The following is a 22,340-nucleotide window of genomic DNA, read 5'->3' as shown; positions in this document are numbered from 1 at the left end:
TTTTTTCTTAGAATATTTTCTAATCATTATAACATTATAACTTAGAAACATTTATAAAGATAAAACATTATCTTCTCATCCATTGTCCTAGGTGCAACTTTATCCATTTTTATTTCTTACCCCCTAACCCAGAAGTAACTCCTTTGTATGCACCAAAACATAAAAATACAAAAAAAAAAGAAAATAACAAAATGTCATAAAGCATACTTTTAAGTAACTTGCTTTATATAAGAAAATATAGGTATTTTGTTGGTTTTTCACTGTGAACAGGTCATTAAGTTTCACAATAATAACCTTGTTGTGAACAGTAGAGGAAATGGACATGTGAGAACCAAAATTTTTCTTCCCCAATCATAATAAGATTCTTTGCATCAGTGCATCTTGGGTCATGTAAGTGTTAAAAACTCATTTCTTGAAGTAGCCTGTTGTAATCGTTCATAATAAAAGGAGTGTCATTTTGGCACGCTGAGCTAAAGGGAAAACGCAGGACTTGAAAACTGGTACACCTGATAACTGGATTTTCCTCCCACTGCTATTACTGTGAGGTAAACAGGCTAGTTTAATGTCTTGAAGCTGTTGATGATGTTTTTTTCCGAGTACTTGAACACTAAATATCTGGTAATCCCCCAAGGAATATTTTTAAATGCAGTGACCTCTTAAAAGATCATCATAAAAATCATTCTTAATTAGGCTTAGGAAATCAACTTAAGTATCTATGTAAATCAAATTTGATGTAATGCTATGTCGAATGCATGGCCAGATAAGTCTCAGGAAATAATATCTGTGTGTTATGTTCCTCAGGAGCATCTAGAACCACTAAGAATTACAACTGATTTTTATAAAAAGGAGGATATTTATTTTAAGTGTCTCAGGATTTAAGTTGCACTCGAATAATTCTGAGTGACAGCTGTATAATCTGACATCATTGCAGATGGCAAGGGCATTATTATTTTAAAACGATGGGCAATAAAGGAGAAAACCCTTTAGGAAGGGCCTAGAATTACAATATTGCATCATATAAACATGATACTTCAATACTGTAATCCTGTTACTCGGGAGCTTACTATGTTCCCCAGGAGCTCCCTCCATTACCAAGGTATTTCAGAGAACCAATGCCTCAGAGACCCTCAGCAGCTTTTGTTGACTTTAGGATGTTTGGTTTGACAATGAGGATGTTCAAAAATGTTCGGAGAGCAGTGCGGCTATTTCCCAGTCCCCTTCAAGTTCCACATGTGTGGGAAGTGTTACCGGGAAAGACACAGTAATCAGGAGTGTAGCTTTTCCTCCTGAATGGGACATGCTTGCTAGTTACCTGAATTATTTGTTGTCTTTTTGTGGGCTGTTACTACTTGATAACTTCAATCACTGTGATAATACTACATATTGATAAATATGTGTATGTGGACATGTGTGTACACCCCAGAGTCATCCTACGAAGTTGTTGTTATTGTCACTGTACTTTTTGGGAAGAAACTGATAGTGAGAGAGATTTACAAATTGCGATTTTACTGGTACACTTTAATTTCATTTGTTACTATCCCTCTGACCCACAAAAATCTCAGCAACAAAAAAGCTGAAGTCTCCTGTTACTTCCTTATTTTACATTCTACTTATTTCCTTGCTCTTTATCCCTTTTATTTAGAATTGCCTTTTTATCTAACTTGTCATTATCTTTAAACCTATTTTACAGAAGGGCCAGAAGGATGGCTTCTTCAGATGTATGGACAATGGCAAATTTTACTTTGTGTGGGTAGGTGTGGCAACAGGTGGCTTTGCCTTTATATTCATCTGTGTGTCTATAAATCATTCTTCCTGTCGATATAGGCAAAATCCCTAATTTGAGAGTGTAAAATTGCTTTCTAAATAAGTTCAGGCTCCTCCAAAAGTGTTCAAATGCTCCCAAAATGAAACATGCCTCAACACTTAAGTTACAAATACTTCATCGATGCTTACATACTTCCATGGGTAAGTAGCTTACTAGGTTCCATGCTTAATACTTAAAATGCAGATGTAAAAAATAGAATACACAGGAATCCCTTCCTTCAAGGAGCCTATAGGTTAGTATTTGATCAAATATATATGAAATATGTAATTAGCATCGTAACATTTAAATTAATGATAAATTATAGAGGCCAAATGGATGAAAAATTAGCATAAACTATATGAAACAAGTAATACTTTCCAAAAGATGTGTTTTTGAGCTGGCTTTTGGATGATTAATGAAGTTTTCATAGGTGGAAATTATTCAAATAAGGATTTCATCATTTTATGAACTGGCAACAATAAGAAAAGATTTTAAATATGTGATTACATAGCTAGTAAAGATAATGTAGGTAGAAAGAATGGAGGATGCTCGTTTATGAAAAAACACTTAATTTGCCAGTGATAAAAATTATCTTTAGCGACTTTAATAAACAATACCTGGCTTTTTTATATGAAACTGTCACCCCTCTTTTGTCCTCACATTTGTATGAGTCTCTCAATGTGAAATCAAATAGCTTGATGTCAGTTACTAAACCTGATAGCCAGGGAATAGACATGGAGGTGAGAGAGAGACATTACCCGTTACGAAAATGATCAATTCAGCTGTGAACACGCAGTGCTACTTCACTTGCTAACTTATCTACATACCAAACCGTCCAAGGTACACAGAGTGGGCAAGTTCAAATTAGGTGTTACTGCCATCGTGAAACTAGTTTATGTTGAAGGAACATTTTGTCTCTGCTGTATCTCTGTGTGACCCACTGTGAGCTACCTGTTTATGAATCATGGGGAAGAGAAGCACTTTAGTGCTAGTTGGGGTGGCTTGGAGGCGCTTGCTGTGTACTCTCTTCTCACACTAACTTTATGCTCCTCCCTGGTGTGAGGCAGACACCACCAGTCAGGGAGGGTAGTTAAGCTGATAAATAAAGGATGGTGACAGAATTAACCATAGAACACCGAAACAAATGCATGTGTTTGAAATGCAAAAATTGGTTGGAGGGTAGCTCAGTGGTAGAGTGCATGCCTAGCATGCACGAGGTCCTGGGTTCAAGCCCCAGCACTTCCATCAAATAAATAGATGAATAAACGTATTTATCTCCTCCCCCAAAAAAGATTAATTAAAAATTTTTTTAAAAAATTAGTTGGATGTTTATGTTCCCTTTGAGAAATAACCCATTCACTTGGTTGGAAGTGCATGGCAAAAACAAAACAAAACAAAAAAGCCCACAGACTTGAATTGTCAGGTTCTGGGAGTCTAATGTTTGATCACATTCTACACCCATATCCTAACTTGGGTTAACCAGGGAGGTTTTCTGGAGACTGTCAAGACCACACAAAAGTATAATACAGGGGGAAAAATTCTCTGAAGATACACAAAATTAAGCAAGGATACTAGAAGTTTTAAATCTAGTTTTGTAATCAATTTGTGTAGAGTGTTAAAAGTGAGTATCACTCTACACTATAGAAGAAAAGGAAATACGATTTTTTTACCATGTTCTCCTTTCTCTCTTCTCATCTGAGGCCTTGCCTTGGAAAATCATGTGTCAACAGAAAGCAACGTGACCTTAAGATTTGGGGAAACACCTTTTACATGGGATGCATTTTTGGTTCTGCTGGGTTAGGAAAGGTGGAGGAAGTTAGGGATCGATTAGAACTAATCTGACCCAGAGGATGGCAGAGTGCTTCCTCTGGGTTCTAGGTCTAAGGGGAAAAGGGTATAGGGGGTACATTAGTCAAGGCTTTTCAATTGTAAGTGACTATAACACAACTCAAACGGCTTAAGCAAGAAGTTAACTCTTGGCTCACACTAGTGGTTGGTTCGAGGGGGCTGATCCTGACGTAACACCTGTTGGCATCAAGGAAATCAGTGATGTCTTCAGGTCTATGTCTTACTTCTCTAGCTCTCCGGTTCCTTCTTTTGTCCTTGTTTGTTTCATTCCCAAATAGGCTCTCTCCACATGGTATCAAAGTCAGACAATTAAAAATGTTTGAGATTTACAGCCTTCTTCTAGTTAGGGCTCTGACACATGGGGTAGGTGTGGCTGGTGTGGCTCATATGGTACCAACAGAGTCTTTATATCATCCACTTTCTACTCTGCTCTGACCAAGTGGTTGGAGCAACCTAACTTTTTACCCTGGGTCATATTTTGTCCCTGTGGAGAGTAGGGGAGGTTATTTGATCCTAAACACTCCCAGAGCTGAATAGAGAAGAAGAGGGTCAGATCCTAAAGCAAAACTTTACCAAAAGAATAAATGGTCACTACTTGTGACCTCTTTATTTTCTTCAAGAATATCCAACAGTGGTCCTTTGGACAGAGCTATAGAAAAGGGATTCAGAAGCAGGTTTGTCTGGGAGGAAAATTCTCAGGGGACCTTGAGACCATCAGTGTAAGATAGATGGATTAAAGCAAGAAAAGGAATTGGAAACAAAGTCATTATATAATTAAACATTTTGATGTGATAATGATCTTCAGGGACTTAGAAAGTTGTATATTTTGCTGCATTATTTTAATATGTGGGAAAATAAACACACTTTGACTTAATAGTGACTCGTGTAAGTAGTAAGTCCCTATTTTAAATTGTTTTAGATAAGAAAACAAATTTTGATTTTGTATTTATAGGAAGAAATGGATGCCTTTTAGAATTATTTGAGATTTTCCCACAGTATGCACAGTACAGCTTGGCTGGGTATAAATAGTTCAACATTGGGCATTCTATTTGCATAATCCAGGTCCAAGTGTATGAATGAGAGAAAGTAATAAAAAAAACTTGTATTGCAAAAGATCACTTTTTACGCAAATACAGAATGAACTATTTTTAAAAATTTAGAATAGAGATTATTAGTGATTTAAGTTCTAAAATACCACCATTGACTACAATAATTCTGATTTCTTCATGATCCTGACAAGTTATTTTCCTTGAGTTTCAGGGAGTCTGTTTTACACACCTTATTGTTTTGAAAATATTTGCATAATTTAACCTAAAGAGCATCCAAGTAGATCTTCAACCTGTTCTGTCATCCCTTAAATGATACTGAAAAAGCCTGAAAAAAAAAAAAAGCCTGAAAAATTCTCCTAGTTAATGAAGGAAGTCAATATCTTCTCCTAAAGCTTTAATTTTAATTTCTGGGGTAAACGTGCTCAGTGTTTTTAAATCTCCCGCCTTCTTCTCCCTTTCTTCTTCTCTTTTTCCTTCTTGTCCTTCTTCTGCTTCTTCTTTTTTTCTCCTATCTGCCTCTTAAATAAGGTTTTCAGATCCTTCATCAGCCTGGACACATAAAGCAGATATTACATGAGCTGCCCAGAACTGAACTCGGTGCTCCTTGCTGGGTCTGATCATGAAAGATGTGATGTGACACTTGTTCTCTTGATTTCAGTTAGTATTTTACACAACATGTTTTATTAACGTTTAAAACCTTATCCATTTATTGTCTTAAGTGGAACTTGGAGTCATCTCCTTTCTTGAGGTCTTTATTATTTTTTTAAATATGAACAGTCATTAACTTAAATAAAAAGGAGATTGAAAAGAAATGATTATTATATTGTTCCCTTGGTTGCACCCAAATTCCAGTTTCAGCCTGCTCAGCGTGCACTTAGGGAGTGTGCAGTTGACAGCGATCATGGCAGGTTGTATGAATGGGTAAGAGGGCGTTTGTTTCCCTCTTGTTCTTAGGAGCCTAGACAGTGTCTTTGCTGCTAGTTACTCACAGTTGAGACGTCTTTGTCTGAGCCCGCGCCTCCTGGGTTTTCCCCTTTTGTTTGCCTTGGCGCTCCTTACTGTCATTGCACTCTGTGGAAAGTATAATGTCCCCAACAAGCATCCCAGTATGGATTTTGTTTTTCCTGAATTGTTATTTCTATTCTTAAACCTTTTGTATGACTTGTGGCTTGAGCTCTCTTCAGTGGACCTGCTGCTTCTTTTTTCTCTCTTGTACTTGGGGATTTAGAAGCAGAAGTTGCATTCTCTCTGCTATTCATTGTGGATCCCAAGTAATCATTCAGCTGCTGTTAATACTCTATCCTTCTGCCTTTGGAAGTGATTACACTTACCCACGTCCCCGCTCCCAAACATCAAGCAAATATACGGGGTTTCTAACTTTCTTGAGGGCTTCAGCATCTAGTTCACAGTGGTCCTTATAAAATAACTGTCGTTAATACTGATTCAAAATATGTTCACTCTTTTTCCTCTCTGTTTCTTGCTTTACCAACAACCAGTCATCTTATTCTACATCCTGGGTTTGTCATCCTTTAGAATGAATCTATCATACATTGTTAACAACTGGAAATTATTTACTTTTAATACTCCAAACCTAGAATCTAAAATTAGGCTTCTAATTTCCTTTCTTTTTCAACTTTTTAGAAACATCTTTATTACAAGTGTTCTTAAATACTTCTCCACACATATGCATTACACACTGGGTAAAACTGTCTTTTTGATTGAAATGTATTTGACACATAACATTGTGTAAATTTAAGGTGTTCAGCAGGTTAATCTGATATGTTTATGTACTATAATATGGTTGCATTGCAGCAATAATTAGCATCTGTGTTAGATACATTACATAACTATTTCTTTGCAGTGATTGGAATAATTAAGTTCTAGTCTCTTAGCAAGTTAGATGATTATAATATATTGTTGTCTATATTCACCAAGGTGTGCATTAGATCTCTAGGGCTTATGTACTCTTTGCAGGTTGGTCCCCTTAAACAATGGCTGTTTTCCTCCATGCCAACCCCCACCATCATTTTACTGTGTGATTTTATGAGTTTGGCTTTTTTAGATTCCACGTATAGTGATATCATACAGTACTTGTCTTTCTATGTCTGACTTATCTCATTTAGCATAGTGTGCTCAAGGTCCACCCATGTTGCAAATGGCAGGCTGTTCTTCCTCCTCATGGCTTAATAATATTCATCTATCTATCTATCTATCTAGTGTGTGTATCTATCTATCCACCACATCTTAAGTTTCTAATTTTTAATTCTGGCTATGAATGTCTGCTTTTTTCCATATCGTCTTTTATTTTTATAGCAACTATATTACGCTTTAATAGATCAAGTCACATAGCCTCACCCTACATTTAGCCCTCTGGCTTTTTTGCAATTCCACTTGATCATACGTTGTAACCTTAAGTTCCCTTTTGTTTACATGTAATCAGATTTGCAGACAAAACTAGAATTTAGAATTACCATTTGTTTTCTGTTTGGATCGAGGTTAGTTACAAAGGACTCAGTGCTGACATACGTATCATTCATCTCCAGTTCTCTCCCTACTAAAATTATGACCATTTTTACAAAACATTTCACTTTTTACAAGACCTATTTTCAGGGGATCTTAGCTTCTGTTTTACTAAAAACAATTCAGGTCTGCAAAACTCAGTTAACTGAAATTGCTTATTCCCAACATCAACATTTCTGTGTCTCTTTACCCATATTCTTCTCTTTTTTATCTCAAGGTGAAATATTTTTTCTTTCTTTTGAAGGCTAATTCTCAGGATGGATGTCATAATGGAAGGAACACTGTGGTTAAAGTCAGAAGCTCTACTTTCAAGCCTGCCATTTTTATTATTTTGAAGAAGTCACGTTACTTTCTGGGATATTAGATATTTAATCTAATAAATGTCATTAGTCTCATTTAATTTCCATGTTTAGTACTTTTACTTTATTGCTTGGTATAGAATTTAGGGAAAAAATGTGTTATACTCTAAATAACTTTTATTTGAAAGCCTTTTAAATAAAGAGAGTTTTTATAGCTATAGAAGTAATAAATTTAAGAATAACAGCTTTAAAGCATTTTTGTTTAATTGCATTTATCTCTATTATGTCTTAAGAATCTCTTCGATTTTGAGGACTATAAAAAGATCATTAAGTTATCTGGCTTAATTCAGTATAGTAAACAATCCCATTTAAGCCAATCTTTTAGTCACTGAAATATTAAATTGTGAAACTTATGCAATATACGTTAAGTGGACAATGAATATTCCCCAGATGCTGGGGAATCTATAACACTGTGCTCTTCTGTAGAATTATTTTGTATGCTATAAATATATTCAACCTGTACTTACTTGAAAATTATAAAATTGAGTATCCAGCATACAAATGTCTCTCTTGTTGACTATATGATATTACTGTGAAAATGAACTTTGTAATAATTGTTTCTTAGTAAATATTTGTATTTGTTACTCATGTTGACAGCTCTGAATGACACCCTTACAATACCTTGATTCTTGTGTAATTTACTTTTTCTCAATAGGCAAGTAGACTCCATACCCAAATAAAGAAGATTGATCACAGCAAAGTGCAACACCATGACAGTAAGTACAATGGAATACAATGTTTTCTAGGAGCATTTAGACTGATTTACTAATTTTAATGCTGTTTAGGTGGTACCTTGTCATTTCATGAATAATTGTGATCGTTGAACTGTGAGCAGCAGCAAAGCCTTGAAGCAACACCCGCTGCTCCTCCTGGTATGAAATCATTCTAAAGCTAGAAGCAAAATCTTGACTACCCAAACCGACCTTCAGCTCACAGATAACAAATATTTAAACTCCAGATCCCGGTTCTAGGAAAAGACCCTGTTGCTTTCTCTATTCACTCAGATTCCTCTCTGTGTGAACTGTTTCCACCCCTGTCTCCTCTAGAAGGCTTTTCACTTACTATTTCTGGGACTTCAAACTAAAATTTTCCCACAGCCTACATTTTTTTCCTCTTTCCGGTATATGTGAGCATTACTCTCATTATTGTAAAATATTGATTTTTGCATGTACTCCAAAGTGCTGTTAACATGTTCTCTCCTGCAAAATCAATATTTCACAATTTACTACCCAAAGAAACTGAAATCCCTTAGCATAGCTAAGTAGAGTTTTAAAAGACCCATCACAATTTGATGTAATCTTTGCAAAATGGTTTCTCACTCACTTTGTAATGAACACCTCCTTAAATTTCTGCTGCTTTTTTTCTCTCACACTTTTAAAAAATATGCATGGGGGAAATACTTATGACAATTGCAATACAAGTTGGGGAAGGTCAAGGGACTTAGGTAAGATTTCTATATACTTAAACTGGTAAAATGTCAGCACCAATATGCTTTGTAAGTTGTGTGTATATAGTGTAAATGTAAAGCAAACTTTAAAGAAAAGCGTTACAAATAATGCATTCATTAACAGAAGAAATCAAGATTGAATTTTTTTAAAGTTCAAATAATTCATGTGAAGGCTAGAAAGGGAAGATAGAAAAAAAAAAGAAAAACAAAACAAAGAGTAAACAAAAAAGAAAACATCAGATGTAAGCTTAAGCATTTAATGGTTACATTAAATGCAAATGGACTAAATAAACCAATTGAGAAAGGTGTACATGCCAACAATGGAATAGTACTCAGCAATAAAAAAGGAGCAAATTATTGATATGCGCAGAAACTCGGATGGACCTCAAAGACACCATGCCGGGTGAAAAAAAAAAACAATTTCAAAAGATCACATATCATATGATTCAACTGATAAAACATTCTTACAATTATCCAGATGGAAAAGCGGTTAGTGTTTGCCAGGGTTTAAGCCTGGTGAGGGGGTGTGTGTGTGGTGTGACTATAAAGGGTTCGCACTGAGGTGATCTTTGCGGTGATGGAATGTTGTGTATCTTGATTGCAGTGGTGATTACACAACTCTATATATATAAATATGCACAAAGTACCATTGTCAAATACCTATTTTGATAGTTTATTATATTAGATAAGATGTAACCACCAGAGAATACTGGGTAAATTACATGAGACCCTTCTGTGCTAAATTCACAGTTTCCTGTGAATGTATAATTATTTCAGAATACAAAGTTTTATTTTAAAGTGCTGCTCGTGCCCTCACCAAGTGGCAATGACACTCACTTCCACGTGTCCTCTAGTGCCCATTTGTTCTCCTGTTCAGCAAGACTTACGGGAAGCGTGATTGGTCAAAGACTCTCTGAGGCCCTGGGGTTACCCTAGTTATTCCAAGAAGGGTGTCCAGGCTTGCATTTGCCGAGAGAAACCTAATTCTACCCAGTTATTCAAGAAACTCTCTAGCTGAGAATAAGAACAAGCAATTGGAGAGTCTGAATTCAGGGCTTTAATTTCCTTGACCTTAACTTACAAGGGCAATAGGTTTTGATTTAAGACATTAACTCTTTTAGGGGTGTATTCCTTTGAAATGGAACTTTCAAAGAGATTTAGTCTTTCAACTGAATTTCTCCCTCAGAATTCAGTAATGTTAGAGAATTTGTATTCAATTTGGGACTTGTCTGTGGTTCCTGGATCACTCAATGTTTGATCAGAGAGGCAACAACACTATGAACACTATAGAATAATTGATTTATTATAGTAATTAGAACTTACATCATTAAGGGAGGAAGAGGGAAAGTATGGTCTGGAATGGAGAGTTGGATTGTCAGAGAAAAGTCACCAGCCAACCCTTATTAACCCCCAAAGCATGTGGACAAGTAGGAGCTTCCAGAGAAATCTGGGAAGTGAGGCATCTCCACCTGCCTGAGTGGAATCCCAGAAGGGAAGCAGATGGTGGGGTCTAGAAAGGCTGCTGTCTCTGTGTCTGTTGTGGGCCTGGGGCTGTGGTCACCAGGAGGAAGGGTTAGATGTAAGGCAGGAGGAATGAGGACTGGCATGAACCTGACCACGCTGCAGCATCTTCCTCTAACTTTGGGGTAGACTGAGGGCAGAAGCCCACCCACTCGCTACACCTGCAGCTGGCTCTCCCTGCTTCTAATCACTAGGACCTCAAGAGAATACGGATGACGCTTTATTTCCACTATCCACATCTCATATATATTTTTCTTTTGGCCAATTCTGATTCGGAACCATTGAAGGGAAGGAATTCTGGGAAACCCAATTCTGTCTTAGCCAAGTTGATGAGAGTCCAAAATCACCAGTTACTGTTTGAGATCAGATTGTTTTTCCTGCTCACTTTTAATGTCTTTGCTGAACCACGGGTGCAACATATTTGAAAGAAAAGGTAGATACAATTTGAGAGGAAAAGGAAAATTGGAAGTAAAATCTTCAGACTTGAAGTGTTCATGGAAACAATTTAGTAAACAAGCTGTTTGGATGTGTTTTTCTGCCTTATGGAGACACAATCCATCTTGCCTGTCAGTTCTCCCTTAGTAGTACGCTGCAGAGTAGTAGTTTGTATGAATTTAAAGACCTCTTAAAGGTCCAAGAAAGGCTCCTCAAATACTACAGCATACAACAACAGTATTTCTGTTGTTTATAGGCCAGTATTTTACAGAGATAAGTTAACAGGACAAGAGCTTTGAGATAGTGGGAAAGAGGGAATTATTCTTGACACCGGCTGTTTCCAGATACACAGAGGATATCTGCTAGCGTACTCTCCCTGGCCTCCTCCAGTTCCTTCACACACTCATTTCTAGCAAAGAAGAAGTACTCGCGTGTTAGGTGTGTTTGGAGTAATGATTTGGACATGTGCTCAACCACTGAGTCATGATTTTCTTAGAAAGCAGTCATCCACAGGAGGCATGATTTCACTCTGATGACACCTGTTGTTTCACAGGGCCACCAGGACCTGGACCAGGATGTTCAGGAACCAAAAGACCTGTATCTTCTGATAATATCTTGTTAGCCTTTTGCTTGGGTCCTTATTTCTATCCATTATTTTCAAACTTGGGAAGGAAAAATTGATACAATTTATTAACCTTCTTAATCACAATTAAATTGTTGAAATTTCTGTTACTTAAAGGTAAAATCCATCCTAAATAATAGAGCATTTTTCCTTTGGGGGAAGCGCCATCTCAGTGGTTCCTGCTCATGGGAGAACAGGTGACTTACCTGATTGAAATATTGGAGCGATAGTCATCGTTCTTATATATATTAGTCAGGCTGTTTGCTAGGCTGCTCTAACAAGGACTTCCAAAATATACGACTTTCATGTGACAAATGATTTCACCCTGAGCATAGGAGGCAGAGCAGATGATCCAGGGCTGATACTCAGATCCTGTGGTTCCCAGACTTCTTCCTGTCCATCCTGGCCTTTTTGTTAATATCACAGGTGTCCCACTTCCGCCTTCCAGCCCGTGATTGGAGTGGGCAGAAGGGAGGGGGAGGAGAAGGGCTCACTCTTTTCAGTATAAGGACAAAATCCAGAGTTACTCATATCCTTTGCTCCTATGCCATTGTCCAAACCTAATCACGTTGCCACATGGCTGACTTTGCCAGAGAAGTCATTTTCTCAGTATGTATGCATGTATGTGTGTATGCATGTATTATTGTCATAGAAGAGGAGGAGGACTGATACTGTGCAACAATTTGCAATCTCTACCACAATGCCTGGACTGCATTTCTGGTGGCACCTGATTTGCTTCCAAAAGGGTCATTTTATTTCTCTCCTATGTTCTGTAAATGACTGGGAAGCTGGGCCAGAGCTCATGCCTTCCTTTCTGGTTTCTGGCCAAAGAACACACTCTTCTCATCCATCTCCTGCTTTTCTGCGTCTGGCAGAGAGTGTGGCGGGCCGCAGTGTCCTTCGTGCACATGTTTTAGTTCATCACCAGCTCTAATCAGCTCATTAGTTGGAATTAACATCAAATTTGGGAGCAGGTACATTTGTTGATTTCAATTCCAAGCTTTGGTCTTCAATCCAGTTATTAAAAAAAATATATCTGTGTTTTAGTACTTACCTTTTATATCTATTTTCTGAACTGGCCCGAGCAGCTGGGGAGGCGAGCAGGAATAATTCACTGCTACTCCAGCAACTCCAACATGTATTAATTTATTTGATCCTGAAAACAGCACAGTGAATTAGGTGAGGCAAGAAAATATGAGGAAATTAACATCAGGAGACTTCATTTTAAGGAGAGAGAGTTTTAGAACCTCCATCAAACCAAAAGGTATACACTCTGGGAAGTGCTGCTACCACTTTAATTGTGTAATTGCTCAAAATAATGCAGAGAAAGATAACTGGACATGTTTTTAAAGCATAATGACTTCTTTGGGAGGTTAAGTAAAAATTGTTCATGATAAGACAATAAAAGAACATGGCTTTGGAATAAGACGATTGGCTTTGACTCAGATCGTCCACTTAGTTATGTGGTCAACTGTATGTAAGTTACGTCAACTCTCAGATCTTCTATTTTCTATTCTGAATGGGTGTGATAACACTGTTTCATAAGATTATTGGGAGCATTAAGTGAAAGTTCATATAAAAACAACTACCCTAGTATTTAACATAACACTTAATGTAATTTGAGTTCATCCTAATAACAAAAACCCAAAGCAGACTTAAATGAATTCAGTAAGAATGTGTTTGCTTTGTTTTATAAAGACAGCCCTTGGTTTTAAATATTTTAATTATGGACATATATCATACCAGTATTTTTCCAGTTACCACCCAGTGGTAGAAAATCAGTAAATATTCAATATTCATTTGATGAAGGAATTGAATATCTTACATCAAAGGCTAAAAATCATAAGCTTAGTAACATAAATCATTTGAGGGCATTGTTGCATTAATTTGAGAGATATTCTGAATATATGTTTTGAAGTTGTTGTAAAAAAGACAAGATTTCCATAAATTTTCTCTTGAAGTCATTGTTGAAAACAGATGTTGGACATCTGATGAGTTTAGTGGTTCTTATACCCTGATACTCAAATTGAGAAAGATAATGTTACTGTATTGGTGAGTTTACTTTAAATAATTAGAGCTTGATGCTTTCTGAGATTCCTTCAAGGGTTAAAATAATCCCTATTTTCTTATAAGTTGCTGCAAAGATTTCTAAGGAAAGTTTTTTCCCCCTTCTCTTTTCTCAAGCAAGAGCAATCAAAAGCATTCAACACTGTACACAAAGTCATTCGCATTTGATGGTGAAAGAGATGATCCCATTAAGATGATTGTAACTTAGAAAGTATTTCATTTTACAGTCCAGGATAGACTTCCTGTTGTCTTGCTATCTTCAGTTCCATCCTTGTCTAGCGTCTAAGATTCTGTAGTTCCTCTATTTCTTCCTACATAAATCCAAATATCCAATATTATTCCTTGCGTGGTAGGATGTTAGAGCAAACATATTTCATGTTGTGCAAGAAAATGTTTCTTTTATGTATTGTAAATAAACTGATCTATAAGGAAATAGGAGAGGAATATATCCATAGAATCCAAATTTCTGATAGAAAAAAATAATTTTTTCAAAAAAAGAATGTTTGTTGAAGGATGTTTTAAGATGAAATTTGGGTGAACGAACAGAAGAAAGATCTGCTACGTAACCATCCGTGGCAGGGTGAAATGGGGCTGGGGACAGAGGGGACAGTTAAGAGTAGTGAGGCAGAAAAATATAGTTAAGTAACAAGCCTGGCAAAATAAGAAAATTTCTTTGGTAGAAAGGAACCTAACGTACAACTTCTCAGACTCAACCTTAGAGAAATAAAAAGAAAAGGAGGGTGCAGAAATCAAACTGGACTATATGGTAATGAAAGATGGTGGCACACTCAAACAGAAGTTATAATTATACCTTGTATAATTGTGTAATCTACACAATTGTTATCTCACACCGTACTGTGTAAGAGTACACACTACTTCACTGACAGTGTATTCAAGTGAATGATCAGTATCGTCCAATTTGGTGGGCATAGTTTAGTGAAAATATTGTGACACTAGAATCAATGAGAAATCAGAAATAAAATACAGTGAATGCATTTGATATATAAAATGTGATTGTATTTGGATCAAACAGAATGATATAAATGCACTCTGAATTAATGGGAAAGAGAGAGACCAGGAAAAAGGCACAACAGAAAAATGCCGAGACATCATCTCTAGGTGAAAGTAGTGCGTCCGTGTTAACACTTCAAACAGCAGCAGCTGGTCCTCAGGGAAAAATCCATCCTGTTCAGTCTTTGTTAAAAAGAGAAAGTGGCTGTGTGGAAACACCAGCGGCATATCTTCAACAGGAACAAATGATGTACATATTTCAAAAGAAGAACATACCGAACATGAGAAACAGTCAAATGCCCCTGTGGTTAGAAGCTTTTGGAAAGATTTCTTACAGGATTATTACTAGTATGTCTACAATAAATTTTATTAAAGTTATCCTCTCTTGGAGGGGTTATATAGCCACTGTTCTCACCAGCACCAGAAGTACCACTTTTCAATCAGAAAGGTGAATGCTTATTCCACCCTTGATAACCTGAGGCAGATTTTCACCTGTGCATCAACTCTGTTTTCGAGTACCCACTAAGTAACAGGCATTGTGTTAGACGAATTAAACTATAAGATGAAGAAACAGTGCCCTCATTCTGAGGCTATTGACAGTTAATGGTGACGCTAACATCTTTGAAATAAAGAGGTAAAAGACTGCATACTAACATAGTACATTCCATTCATATGAAATGTCCCCAAATGGCAAACTTTGGTGATAGATCATAGACTAGAAGTTGTCTGAGGCTAGGGGTGAGAATGGGAAACATTAATTGTTTATTTGCTGACTTTTGACAGATGTATTTATCTCTGTAACTCAAACTCCTGTAAAGTTATTGACTGTTACCTTCACTCCAGAACGTTTCCTTGTGTTTTTTCCGTACCCTATACGTTAGAGTTTCCCTGCCATAGACAGATGTGTTCTAGTTTTACATAAGTGTAATCATCCAGCACTCTTTTCTACAGCTTTTTAAGCTCAGTATAATGCTTTTGAGCTTCATTCAAGCTGTTGCAGGTCTCAGTAGTGTGTTTCCTTTCGTTGCTGAGTAATATTCCATTATCTGAATATACATTTTTGCTTTTCTATTATTCCGTTAATGGCCACCTGCCCAATTTTTCATTTTTCCATTTTTGATGATTATGAATTAACTGCTATACATATTCTTATACAATCTTTTTGTTAACATATTCTTTCATTCCCCTCAAGTAAACATCTAGGAGTAAAAATACAATTTCTACTCACAAAATAGGTATTTTTTTCTGTTTTATTTTTGTTTGATTTTCTTAAGTAGAAAGCTAATTCTATTTTTTTTTCAAAGTGGTTGTACCAATTTACATTCTAACCAATACTGTATGAGATTTTCGGTTGCATCACTTCCTGAACAACATTGGGTTGTCAGTCTCTTTAATTTTAGGGTTAGGGTTAGGGGTTAGGGTTAGGGGTCAGGGGTCAGGGGTTTATGTTATGGTAACAAGGGTCATGTCAGCTCTTAGTTACAGGACAGTTTTGTCCAGGCCCACATTGTTTTTGTTTTTTTAATTTTTTAAAAAATCAGGACAATACTCTTGATAATTTAGTAGTCCGTTTCTATTCTGTTGGCTGCTGGTCTGTTCCATACTCCAGTAATCACTCCCGCAGTTTACTTGGTGAAATAGTTTTCATATTACCTATAATTGTTTTCTTTGTCACCCTTACACCTTTCTCTTGGTACTTAAGGGCATTACCGCCATCTGATCTTTTCCCTGAGTCATTTTATTCAAATGAAATGATTGGCTTAGCGCCAGCCTCATTCTAAGATTACCTAATGCAGTGTAAACAGTAGTGACATTTAATTGGGATTCTGTTGCATCAAGTCTTTCTCAGTCATACTTAAAACTGTTTGAGTTGTGTGAAAGTTTTCTTCAACACACCAGTTTTCTGGGCTCTCTCTATTCCTTTTTATTTCTCCCAAAGCGACTATTAAATATATACTACTAAAGGCTTGTTATCTGGCTCCTTCCGTTAAAGTCATGTGTGAGCCACGAAATTCCAGCAAGTCTTTCTTCAAATGGCTTGTTACTGCATAACCTAGATCACTATCTGTCTAGACTCCAGTATCACTTTTGCCCCAAAACAACTGACTTGTTGCTCATGTGATTGTCCTGGACGGGCTGGGGAGCTCGGCTGTGTGGACCCACGTGGCAAGCTTGCCTGAGAGAGTTTATGACCGGCCCAGGAAGTCTCCTCGGTCACCCAGTAAGAATACAGAGCAACTAACTAGAAGATGAAAAAAGTTGAAAGCCATGGGCTTGGTGTTCTAAGGTTATCTTTCTAAGTGATCAATAAACAGTATTTTCTCCCAGGTACTTACATAGGACCTTGTATATTATAGGCACTCAGGTGTTGGGTTAAAGTTATTAACTCAATTATAGAAATCAAAATAATGATTTCCTTATTGATTTCATATAAATGACATCTAATTATGCACATTTAACTAGTAGAGGTATTTTACCAGAATACAATTATTTAATGACCAAGGAATATGAATAGTCATTTACTTTGAGCCAAAGTCAAATTAATCCAACTTTTGGAAGTAACGATCCTGAAAGGTGTAATTGTTCAATGGTAAAGACAGTTTCTCACAAACTCAAGCAGGTAGATTATATATCATTTTCAGCATATAAAGCCTCCCATCAATCACTTATGGTAGAAACGAGAGGGGGCTTTGAAATGTACCTCAAGCTTTAATTTAGTAAGTATGAAATCAGAGTAACCTCTGCTTTTTAGACTCACAAATGCTTAAGTGAAAAGGCTTGAAGCATAAGAAATTGACAAAACGTTAACGGTTTCAGCATTCACAGCTTGTCTTTTCTGAACTGAAAATCAGGCTCAGTCAGGTATGTATTAGGATCATTAGGAAGATGACTTCTATTTGCTGCTGGAAATATTACTTTTTATCTGCATGTGAATTGCTTTTGAATCTGTGAGAACCGTGCATTGATCATGTATCTTGTCATATGGTGGGGTATCTTAGTAGGAGTTTGGGTTACTTCATTTTAGTTCTATGAGTGTATATTTTTTATTGGCTCCAACCCCATTCTGATTTATTCATTTTTGCTCAAAGAAAAAATGCTTGACACCTTCTGGTCCAAAAAGTCATCAGTAAAAATAGTTGATCAAGAGATTGGGGCTGAAATTAATGCTAGTGTATTACATCTAATCTTTAGATGTTTGGAAAGATGTATATCTAAAAATGTGTGATAAATTTCACACAATAACAGTCTATCTTTGCATATGAAAGTCTAGTGAACTGTGTTTAGTTTTATTTGAGAATCTAAAGATCTGAAGAGAGTCACCAAATAAAAAAAGTGAACTATAAGTGGGTTTGTAAGTGGTTATGCCCTAGAAAGCACGGTTGCTTAATAAGAAGTCGTTTCCATCAGTTTCTGTGGCTGAATAATCATTACATTCCTGTGTATGGGCTGACCCCCATTATATGTTATTCCAAGTTTTCCAATGACAAAACACAAGTAAAATTTCAATGAAATAGGAAAAGAAAGTCTATTTACAAGTTTTTTTTATAATATTTTTAGGACTCATTCATTCATAAATCAGAACCATTTGAAGTTGTTTCAGTTTCCTGTAAATCCAAGTAGGCAAAACAGTCTGTGGGCCAAAGGTGGCTTGCCATTCACTCTTAAAGATACAATTTTATTTGAACATAGCAGTGACCATGCAGTTTCATATCATCTAAGGCTGCTTTTTTCCCCTAAAACGTCAGAAAGAAGTAGTGATTTTATATTATATATCATATTTTTAATATTATATATAGTATTTTATGTTATTGATACTAAACACCGTGGGCAACATATTTGTTATAATTATTGTTGAATTGTCAGGAAATTGAAAAAGTAGAAAAGCAGATGAACAATAAAGCTGTTTCCTCTTTTCTTCATCATGCAAAATCTCAAGGTCTCTGCTCATAAATTTGCTTTTACGTCTTTTCCTGACTGTTTCTCTCAGATGAGTGTATCAGAGTGTTTCTCTCAGTCTCCGCGTGTCGTTAGTGTTCGGGGCCTCTCCTAGTGACGTGGCTGGAGCTTTGTCTCTCCCCGCTGTCGGCTCTACCTTGCACGTACCATGAGCTGTCTTTGTCCGCTGCGGTGCTCCGCTGCTCCGTTACCTTCAGGCTCAGGTATCTCAAGACATATGGAAGGTGCAGGGGCCATTAGTTAATAAACCAGCAGATTATCAACCCTGACTGCTAGGAACAAACTTCTTTACTACTCAGTCTCCTGATGTCTCCCAGCCTTTCTGCAAAATTTATGGACATCTCCACTGAGTAATTTTTACCTGGCGTTTTCCACATAGGGAAATATGACTCAGAGTGGAGAAGGTCCAAGAAGAGTGGGCTCACACATACCTTCCAGGGCGGCCTCCCTGCTGCCTCTGTATTGTCTTTGCTCTGGAGAAGTGGATGGCTCGGAGTTGTAGATGAGAGTAGAGGGAAATAACCCACTATCTCCCCACTCTCTACTATGTTTTGTGAATGCATGTGAATGTATATGTGCATATATATTAATATCTATGTCTATACAAATCAGTCGAGGGAGAGATTTGTGTTAGATTTTTTTTTTCTTACCACCTAATAACAACACTAGCATCAGATGCCAACAAGTATACAAATTGTATAATTTAAAAGCATCTTTGCACATATCTGGGTAACAAAAAAGGTACATTTTGTTACAACAGACTTGGAGCCTCTTTATTTCACTTATTAAATATATTAGTTTAACTGATTTCCTCCAAAATATTCTATAGTAGAAACATTTCCACATCATTTACTTAATATGTTATATCTGATGGGACATATAAAGTGTATTTCTTTACTATGTAAGACATATATAATAATGATTTTAGCCGTGTATTACTTATCAAAAGTATCTGCAAAATGTTCTAGTAACCCCACAGAGCATATGGAAGAAAAATAAAAGCTACTGTAGTGAAAAAGTTTAAAATAAGTAAATTTAACTAAATCTCACAAGAGAGTTAAGTGTTCATGAGTTACACTATATAGACATACTGTGCTTTAACAGGATGAGGGAAAGCAGGGGGATGAGAAGTTGGGGACAGGGTTGCCAGAGGGAGAAGATGGGCAAAAATTTAGAGGGGCTTTATAGTTAATTTTAAAAAGGGTGTGGCATCGCCCATGTCTGGCTAGTTTGAGTTTTTTTTCTTCTTCGCATTATTAATTTGCCTCGGATTTGACTTTTGATTCTATTGACAACTGGAATATTTTCAGGCACTGTAGAATAAGAAGTCAGTTTGATACAGGATCTGAAATAAGTCCTTTCTCTAAAATAGCTGTGCTGCTTCTCCCCAGGACGAGTTCCATGTGAATTGGAACATCTAGATAATTTATCCAAGTGAAAAATTAGGGACTAAATGAGCCATGCAGTGTCGTTATGCTATTTAATGTGTAAGAAACTATGAAGGCAGAGCTGTGCGTGTGATTCTGGTAATGAAGCCACGCGGTTGCCATGGAACTCTTGCTCTGCTATTAATTTTTCGTTTCCTCACACAGGCTCGGTGTTTCTGAGCTTGGCAAGAACTATGCAGTCATATTTCCCATGCAAAATATTCCAGGAAAAAATATTAGCATTAATGTTAGAATTAAAGGATATAAATTACTTTCGTTGGAAGATTAAAATCATCACAGCAGTGATGCAGATTTCGCTGTCTTCTGAGGACCTAGTATTTGCAAAAAGACTTTAAATGAATTTTTTGTCACTGGCATTAATCTTACAAGTGCAAATTTAAAATAGCAATGAAAATAGAAGAGAAGAGTTGAGAAACCAAGCTATGAATATAGTGAGTTCACTCATTAAATTGTACTCATTCTGAAGAAGATCAGACTGTTGGCCCAAAGTGATGAGACCGGAGCTATTAAGAGAGAATTTTGTTATGAGTTATTTATTATATCGTTTAAATAAGAAAAACACAGAATCTTGTTTCCTTAGGTTTAAATCAGAATAGCATGTACCATAAAAGAATATTTTTATGCTAAATTGGGAAGTCCATGTCGAAAGCTAGAGCAGACCTTGACAAATTCACCTGATCAGTAAAAGTTACCTAGCCTTGCCTTGGCTATAATTATATCATCTTTTCAATAATTTGCAACTCAGTTTGAAGCACAGAAGTAAGAAAAATAACATTTTTGGCAACCAAAATAATGACCGTGGGCAAAGCTCAGTTATTGAACCAAGACTTATTTATTGAGTGCCTGCTTTATGCTTGACTACATGCCAGGAAGGAGTGACCAAAACATACATGGTTCTTATACTCCGCAAGTTCATCTGTTTACATTCCACATGGCTGCATCTTTTTACCCTTCCTTCAGACACGGTTACAAATAAGATTACTTTTGTGCTTTGTTGCTAGGTCCAGAACACTGCAATTCTAATTATTTGAATACTTCTAATCAGATATCAGAATCTTATGATGGGAATCAGGAAGAGGGAGGGTCAGATAGAGGAGGAAAAATCTCTCCACTGGGGGGCAAATACTTTAACCCACAGTCCTCTCATTTCCATCCGCCTCAAAATAAGTAAACAACAACGAAAAACTTCATCTTGCTTTTAGAGCAGTACCTCGGTTTTACTACCATGACACATTAATTGGAATCATCAGCCCAGTCTGGGTCAGTATATCTCCCATGATTTTTGTGCTTTCTTGAGACCAGCAGTTACATCTTAAGTACTTTGCCCCGCAATAGAAACTCCAGATTATTTTTTTAATGGATTTAACTGAAAAATTAAGGAACTTCTCTGGGTAATAATTTGGTTTAGATTACACAGAAGACCATAAATACATAGAGAGAAATGGAAGAAATAACAATGAAGTGAGCTACATGTGCAGAATGATGTTAAGGAGATCCCGAGTCCTGAGTCTTCTGTCTGAGCTTTGCCAAGAAGACACATGAGACAGAACACTGAGTGTTTAAATAGACGCAGTTAGCTGCACAATTGTAAGTCCCCTTCAAGAAATACAATACAGGGCACAGGAAATAATGTGACTTTAAAGAGATTTAAATATAATTACCCTCTAAGGAATGGCTACTGTCTCAGCAAATACCGGTTATACAGTGCAGTGTTATCAACCATACACCATGTTATACATTAGATTCTCAGGCCTTATTTGTCTTATAACTGAGAGTTTATACCCTTTTACCAACCTCTCTATTTTCCCCGTCCTTCCCACAATAATATATTGCCTCTGTAAAGTAGGCTTATAAAGAAAAGAAAGCGGGAAGTCCCTCTTCTGTTAGTTATTTTTATTATTTTGTCTTTTTCCATCTTCTACATGTATTACACATACTCTCATCTCTGAAGATGTAACTGTGGTATTTGTATCATGTGTATTATAAGTCAGATTTGCCTGAATTAGTATTCAAAAATGTTGTCATTCTAGGAATCAGAGAGCCTTTCCACTTCTTATATTATTCATATTAAAATTAAAATTGGAGCATTTTACACCTGAATTACTTTTCAGATATTTTTAAATTAATCTCCTTTTTTGTAAAACTGTCAAATCAGTATAAACATTCTGAAAATAAAAACCAATCAATTAATAACTTTGAGTGATACCATCATTATAAAAGCTATATTTACTTGTATTAAATTAAGGAGCCCA

The 22,340-nt window shown here is 36.5% G+C and overlaps 1 long non-coding RNA gene across 1 annotated transcript in view; it reads left to right on the top strand.

Annotated features, from left to right (window-relative positions):
- The window catches only part of LOC123614017 (uncharacterized), a 103,159-nt gene that overhangs the window by 3,836 nt on the left and 76,983 nt on the right, over positions 1-22,340 (top strand). Inside the window, exon 2 of the long non-coding RNA XR_006721485.2 lies at positions 8,236-8,296. This is a non-coding gene — a long non-coding RNA (uncharacterized LOC123614017). The remainder of the gene's footprint in view (positions 1-8,235; positions 8,297-22,340) is intronic.

The sequence above is a fragment of the Camelus bactrianus genome, chromosome 23 (assembly GCF_048773025.1).
Source record: "Camelus bactrianus isolate YW-2024 breed Bactrian camel chromosome 23, ASM4877302v1, whole genome shotgun sequence".
Classification (NCBI taxonomy): Eukaryota; Metazoa; Chordata; class Mammalia; order Artiodactyla; family Camelidae; genus Camelus; species Camelus bactrianus.
Note: the sequence above shows the minus strand (reverse complement) of the source record. Positions and strands in the feature narration are given on the sequence as shown.